This window comes from Bufo gargarizans, chromosome 1, assembly GCF_014858855.1.
Source record: "Bufo gargarizans isolate SCDJY-AF-19 chromosome 1, ASM1485885v1, whole genome shotgun sequence".
Lineage (NCBI taxonomy): Eukaryota > Metazoa > Chordata > Amphibia > Anura > Bufonidae > Bufo > Bufo gargarizans.
In genome coordinates this window covers 235712326-235720445 of record NC_058080.1, presented here as the reverse complement: position 1 = coordinate 235720445, position 8120 = coordinate 235712326, and positions in this window count along the sequence as shown.

Sequence of the window (8120 nt, the reverse complement as noted above, 5' to 3'; positions counted from 1 at the left end):
ATAATAAAATTAATCCTCAAAAATACAACTTGCCTAATAATTCTGCACTCCCTGTATAGCTCAGGAGGAGCAGAGCAGATTGATATATAGTTTTTGTGGGAAAAGATGCAGTATAGCTTGTATTTTATTCATCGAATCCATTCATCCATTTGATGCGTAGGAGTCCAGAAGGCGGTCCTACATAGTGGTTGATAGCTATCTTTTCATGTACACTTATATATGGAAAGCAGTCATCAGTCACTGAAACTGGACTCCTAATTGTAGAAAGAGCATGGATTTAAATGAATAATCCGCAAAACATGGATGCCGGCCGCTTACGTTCCGCATTTTGCGAAACAGAACGTCCAGCCCTCAATACAGCTATCCTATCCTTGTCTGTGATATGGACAAAAATAGGACATGTTCTATTTTTTTTTTTTGCAATTCCACGGAATGGACGTGCAGATGCGGATAACACACATTGTGCTGTCCGCATCTTTTGCGGCCCCATTGAAGTGAATGGGTCCGCATCCGACCTGAAAAAAATGCGTCACTGGAGGCACTGTGGATGGCACTTGGTGGGCATTGTGAATGGCAATGTTGTCACTGTGGATGGAAAGAGGGGCACTGGATGGCATTTTAGGTGACTGTGTGGCTTTGGGGGCACTGTGGGTGGGATTTGGGGCACTGTGAATGGCAATGGGAGCACTGTGGAATGCAGCATCCTTAAGGCCCAAACTAGACATTGTCCTTAAGGGGTAAGGGTGATTTCCAGGATTACTATGGTTCTAACAGATATGGTCATGGAGCTTCTTACCTCATGTACATCTTGCTTATTTGGACCCTCCTGACCTGTTTTCACCATGTAACAAATCACTCTAGTTGGTTTCCCTCCTCTATGCAGCACTTCTGTTGATGTATCTAACCAAACCCATGATGCATTTCTCCTTTCTCTGCCCCTAACGCCCAGCTAGTTACATAGACACACCCCTATCACTGAAATGCCCATGGACATAACATGACAGGAAGTAAGAAAGATCTGCCTGGACATGGTCATGTGACCACAGACCAGAAGATAGGAGCAATGAAGATAAAATAAATACATTACATAATTACAGCTACCTTCATAAATGATTATTTTAAGGGATGTTGTTGCAAACCAGAAGACCCCTTTAAGGGGTTGCATACAATATATCGATCGGCACAGCAGGAAATAGAGTGGCAGTGCGTGTGTCCCAGGGCAGGCATCCCCTGTAGATAAAAGGAAAAAAGGACCGGCACTCGCTGTTAGTATATAATCTTGTGATTTATATACTAACAGGGAGTGCCGGTCCTTTTTTCCCTTTAAGGGGTTGTTTGGGTTCAGAGCTGAACCCGGACAAAATCTCTTCTTCACTCATTTAGCATGTCATTTAGCAAGAAATGCTCTGATGCTCCCCCTTGCCCTGCGCTGCATCGCGCAGGGCAAGGTCCGTTTTCTTTACTCCCTGTGATTTACCAGGCTTCACATGAGTATGCTAGGTGGAGACTTTGGCCTAGCAGTGATCCCAGTGATGTCACCGGCACAAATGGGCGGTCTATAGCGCTGCCCTAGGCTGTTTCAGAGCAAAGGGCAGCGCTATAGACCGCTAATTTGTGCCAGTGACATTAACGGGATCACTGCTAGGCAGAAGTCTCTGCCTAACATAGTGAGGATGTAAACAAAACAGACCTTGCCCTGCGTGATGCAGCGCAAGGGGGGGCATGAAATGCTCTGATGCTCCACTCAGACATGCTAAATGAGTGAAGAAGAGGTTATGTCGAGGTTCAGCTCTGAACCCAGACAACCCCTTTAAGCTATAAGTGTATATTCAGCTTCAAGATATCATCTTATAGTTTATATACAGAATAAGTCTACATAAAAAGTATGATAATTGGGGGAGATTTAACAAAACTGGTACAAAGGAAAACTGCCCTAGGCTACTTTCACACCAGCGTTTTTGCTGGATCCGTCATGGATCAGCGAAAAACGCTTCCGTTCTGATAATACAACGGTCTGCATCCGTTATGAACTGATCCGGTTGTATTATCTTTAACATACCCAAGACACATCCGTCATGAACTCCATTGAAAGTCCCCATTGACTTACATTGTGTGTCAGGACGGAACCGTCTTGCTCTGAACTATATCGCGGACAGAAAAACGCTCCTTGCAGCGTTATTCTGCCCACGATGGGGACACAACCAAACAGAATGGAATGCATTCTGGTGCACTCTGTTTGTTCAGTTAAGTTTTGTCCCCATTGAAAACAGAAGCGTTTTCCCCCGCTATTGAGATCCTATGACGGATCTCAATAGCGGAAAAGGGAAAGCGCAGGTGTGAAAGTAGCCTTGATTGGCCATAGCAACCAATAAGATTCTACTTTTTTATTTTCCAAAGGAGCTCTGAAAAATTGAATATGGAACCTGATAGGTTGCTACCTTTGCACCAGCTTTGATAAATCTCCCCCAATGTGTACATACATTACATTTACTGATCCCGAGGTAGAATTCTGTATTTTTGTTCAGAGCTGCATTCAAAATAATTCCAACTTCAGAGATAAAATCTCACAACATTATTTAAGATCTGCATAGAACTTTCTCTGGTGATTTGCCTTCTGGTAATTTTATATCTTTATACCAAGCACTGTACAGTCATCAGATGTAGGAAAAACGAAATGTCACACTGCATTATAGGACCTTAACATCCTAGATAGCCATCAGCCAAATGCTAGTTTGTTCACCTGCTATTGCTCTCAACTCCCCCCCCCCCCCCCCCCAACATCTGCCGTCAGGGTAGAACTGGGACACTTCCATACACATTAGATGGTTTGCTGGTGCTGGGTTCAGCTGACATTCATCCAGTATGTATGGCCAGAATGTCGGGATCCATGAATGATGAATAATCAAATGCATTTACAAATGTACTCGTTTATGTAGAATGATTTTTTATTTTAAAATCTCATGCATGTTGTATGGGCCCTTTTATATTGGCAGATTATGGGGACAATTATTTGTTCCCGATAACTACCCCCACATAAATGTGCCACCAACAAACTAACAAAACGCTCATTTGTCTGGTAACCTGTTATTAATGTGAGTCTGTATGCGATAGCAGTGGGGATCATTCATTCCTATACAGAGGGGATGATTGCTGCACGTACATGTATTTTTAAGGGGCTGTCCAACTTTTTTATCAAACCCTTTCAGAGTAGCTGGATCTGTGGTGGGGTTCATAATTACCTGGTCCCCTCTGCTAGGTTCCAGCTCCACCTCTGTACGGCCAACTCCGCAGGTCCCGACTCTCTGGGAATCAACATCCTGTAAACTGGGCTGCACATGACCGCAACAGCCAATCCATGGCCGCAACGGTGACCTGTCACTCATTCAGCACGTGACCTAGTGATGTACCACATGGGTGACATGTCACCGCTGTGGCCAGTGATTGGCTGCAGCGGTCACATGTGACCCCTTTAACAAGATGTTTATTCCCAGAGACCCAGGACCTGCGGAGGCGGCCATCGAGCAATGGAGCCGGAATTCAGTGGCGGAGACCAGGTAAGTGTGAACCCCCACCTTGGGTCCAGACACTCTGAAGGGGTCTGTTAAAAAAGTTTAAAGTTGGATAACCCCCTTTACCGAGCTGGCAATGATCAGGTATGAACAGTTTGTTCCTGGTCGTTGTCCTAGGTATTGGGCTATTTAAATGGGCCTTAACAAGCTGAATCTAGTCCAGTGCTGGACCCCCTTGAGTTTTGTGAACTCACTCTGTTGCTATAAGAAGGTCAAATTCTAAAGTAGTACTGATGACCTCAGCCCGCTCTTTTGTCATAGCGTCTTCTGACTAGCAAATGTCCCTGGCATGTGACCAAATGCTTCTGCTGCTGGAGGATGGAAGTATTTGGTGATTGGCCTTTCACTGCTAATTCTTACTTATATAGGCTCTTCAGTTCTTGCTTCCTTTCCGTGCCCAAGGTTATATAAGCTGCCTTCCCACCAGTTACCATACATCAGTATAAGTGCACATGACATGTCTCCAGATGAGACAGCAGAGGATGGAGGGAGAGGTGACTCACTGTGCCAACACTCCAAGATGCAGCCCAGAGGAACTACGGATGGGAGAAATGTTGAAAGGGCTTTTACTTTATAGAAGGTCATCACAACCGTAGCATAAGAAAATTGAATTGTTTCATAATCCCAAGATGAAAGAAGCAAATAATAGAAGAAGTAGGGCAGCGAGTTTTGGCAGCTGAGCACAATGTTCAGTTGAAAGATCTGCCCTCGAGGAAAGGGTGGGTTCAGCACTAACAGAGGGTTAACCCTCCACCTCGTCTTGGGGGATGTCTACTTAACTGCACACAAACTTTTGACATAAATGTTGATTTAAAAAAATGTCTTCACAATGTGTAGAATAGTCTTCCCTGATATTTGTATTCACTTGCATATAGTATGAGGGATGTATAAAATGCAATATTCACTGTAGATGCCACATACAGGAAAACACTATACATGCCGGGGGGTTTTCATACAGCATCTGTAGTCTACTTTAACCGTGTATGATGGGAAAGCTCCCAGCACATACTCTTCTCAACATTCAGACTGCAACACCAAGAAGGACAAGTCGTAGGTTTATACAAATCAAGGAAGTAGCAGGTGTCACTATGATCCTGCAGATGATCACATTTTCAAGCACCTAGCTCCGATCTGGGAAGAGCATAAAAGGCAGATTGGAAGCAAAGTTTTTCAGCCACATTAAACCTAAAAAATCGGATAAAGTCCTTTGGGATGATTGTGCAATGTCTCCTGTTCATTGACATGCCAGTTATCACCACTCTAAGCGGGACAGAATCCATGAATTGGGAGATCTTAGTTTATCACTCCAGCAGATCGCTACATGCCTAGCCTGAGTGTCCCAGTGGTTAGGAGAATGACAGCAAGAGGTGCACAGAGGTGAACATCTGCACAGAAGAATCATCTGATTTAAAAAATGGAGCATAGTGATCCATACTGCATGTTAAATTAGACGTCACATCCCAAGCCTAAGGTGGCAAACAGTATCTAGACCAGGGGTGCACAACCTTTTTTGGTCTGGGGGCCGCATTGTCACATCGCTCTATTTCAAGGGGCCGCAAATAAAAAAATGTTGATTGGCGCTCATCTGCCTATTACACAAGCCAGTGCAAAGTGACTGGGGAGGAGTGATCGCTGCCACAGTCATGCTGCAAATAATCGGACAGCTTTCATCCTGATAAAATATGCAAATCAGCCGACAAATGAGCAATTACTTGTTTATCGACTGATCAGCTGCACGATTATACTGGCCAGATATGAGAGCTCCTATGAACACTTGTTCCCAGTAATTGTCCCAAATATCGTGCTGCAGCATAGCCCCTGGAACCGAAGAGTTATACTTACCTGCTCTCCGCCTCTCCGGTTCTTCGAACTGCCTCCGCTGTTTACACCTGGCAGTGCATGGACATGGTCATACACCACTCCAGACAATGACTGGCTTAGGCGGTGATGTGGCCACAAGCAGCGTGTCACTGCTGAAGCCAGTCATTGACTGGAGCCGTGCAAGTGACCATGGTCATGCACTGTCAGGTGTAAACAGAGCAGGAATCGGAAGATGGAGGCAGCGGGGGCAGCGCAGAGGACCTGAGCGGAGTGGAGCAGGTAATTATGAATTTTCTATTTCAGAGGCCATGCTGCAGGAACTTGTTAAAAATCATTTTTACCAGAAAAGTGGCGACATTTCCTTCCATCCTACCTCCTATTTATAAATCAGCATTTTCCTTCACTGCAGAGGATGGAGCTCACTGGTTACTACCATCTCCTGCCAATCCAGTTATAGGCGCCCTGCAGTAACCAGTAAGCACATTACCTTGCTAGTGGGGAAGATGCCTATTGGTTAACGCTTGAATGACCAGGCCCGAAAAGGCCTTAAGGACCAGACACTTTTTTGTGATTTAGCGCGCGTGGTGGTTCAAATGGTTGTAACTATCTTATTTGTTGGACTACCAAGATCATTTTTGCAACTATTTTTATTTAGGGGAAACTGTACAAAACGTTTTTAAAAAGTATATATTTTTTTAAACTATAGCTCCTTATTCTTTATATGCAAACTGACACCAAAATAAATTATTATAATTAGTTCTCTATTTTGTGTAGGCCGTTTTGCTATATAATATGAAAAGTTTCACGTGAATGGGGCGGTAATGGTGACTGTTTTGATTGGTGTGGGTGTTTTTTTCTTTTATGTATATATATTTTTTTACTTAATATATTTCTGCTACATAATATGTCCCCCAAGAGGTCATAAAAAGACCTTGGGGCACACTGTCACTTTTTTACATTTTGCACTTTTTCATAAAAAGACTGTGGTGGGACACTGAACACTCTTTTATTAAGCACTTTTTCCTTTTTATTTTATTTTTTAATTTACCGTATTTTTCGCCGTATAAGACGCACTTTTTTCCCCCCAAAAGTGGGGGGAAAATAGCAGTGCGTCTTATACGGCGAATGTAGCTGATTTTGCCCAGTTTTCAATGATACACCCGCCGCGATGCCGCGCGGCGGGTGTATCAGCTGTGAGGGAGGAGGGGCTGGGGGCGGCATCTGCATTAATAATGACAGCGGGGCCCGTGCAGTGACTATTCTACTACACGGGCCCCGCTCACTGTATAATCATCTCTCTCTAATAGTTAATTGTTGTATGCATGTAATCGCATAATGAGCGCTAATGAGCGCTGTGTATTACCGTACTTAAAACTAGCAGCGCTCGCCGTTCGGAGCAGAGAGGAGGCAGGAGGCAGGCCAGGAGGACGGGCACTTGCAGCGTGAGTCATACGTCACGCGCCTGCACCGCCCACTTATGAATGAAGCAGGCGGCGCAGGCGCGTGACGTATGACTCACGCTGCAAGTGCCCGTCCTCCTGGCCTGCCTCCTGCCTCCTCTCTGCTCCGAACGGCGAGCGCTGCTAGTTTTAAGTACGGTAATACACAGCGCTCATTAGCGCTTATTATGCGATTACATGCATACAACAATTAACTATTAGAGAGATATGATTATACAGTAAGCGGGGCCCGTGTAGTAGAATAGTCACTGCACGGGCCCCGCTGTCATTATTAAAGCAGATGCGACCCCCACCCCCTGTATTGAGGGTCATACACTACAGGGACACTTATGGAGGGGATCTGTGGATGACAGCATAAGATGCTATATATGTGTCATCCACAGATCCCCCCCATAACTGTCATTCACAGATCCTCATCCTCATAACAGTGCCATCCAGAGAGGATCCCCCATAAGTGTCACCCACAGATCCCCCATAAGTGTCACCCACAGATCCCCCATAAGTGTCACCCACAGATCCCCCATAAGTGTCACCCACAGATCCCCCATAAGTGTCACCCACAGATCCCCCATAACAGTCACCCACAGATCCCCCATAACAGTCACCCACAGATCCCCCATAAGTGTCACCCACAGATCCCCCATAAGTGTCACCCACAGATCCCCCATAAGTGTCACCCACAGATCCCCCATAACAGTGCGTCACCCACAGACCACAATTAGTTCAAAACCCACCAAAAGTGCACCTTTTGGTTCAAAATATTTTTTTTCTTATTTTCCTCCTCAAAAACCTAGGTGCGTCTTATACGGCGAAAAATATTTAGTTTCCACATTTTTTGGAATAATTTTTTAACTTTTTTTTATATATTTTTACCACATAATTTGTCCCCAAGAGGTCACTGAAAGACCTTTGGGAGACAATAAGTGACTTTTTTTTGTACTATTACCACTGTAACTGGAGCATCCAAAGAAGTCCCAGTTACAGGGAAACCAGCCTGCTGCGGAGGCTTTGTACCAGGGCAGCGCTCCTCTGTTCCTGAGACACCCAGCGATCACATGATCGCTGGGTCCACACTGCAGAGTGCTCATAGAGGAGAAGGCAGAAGCACTAATAAAGCGCTTCTGTCTTCTCCTCTGCTTCCCCGCTCTCACTAATAGCCGGGGACCCTTTCTGCTCCTGCTACAGGGCAGGAGCAAAACCTGTAATCCATCTGCTGTGCGGCGCTCTGTGCAGAAAAACAGCTGATTGCAGGATCAGCTGTGTTTCTGCC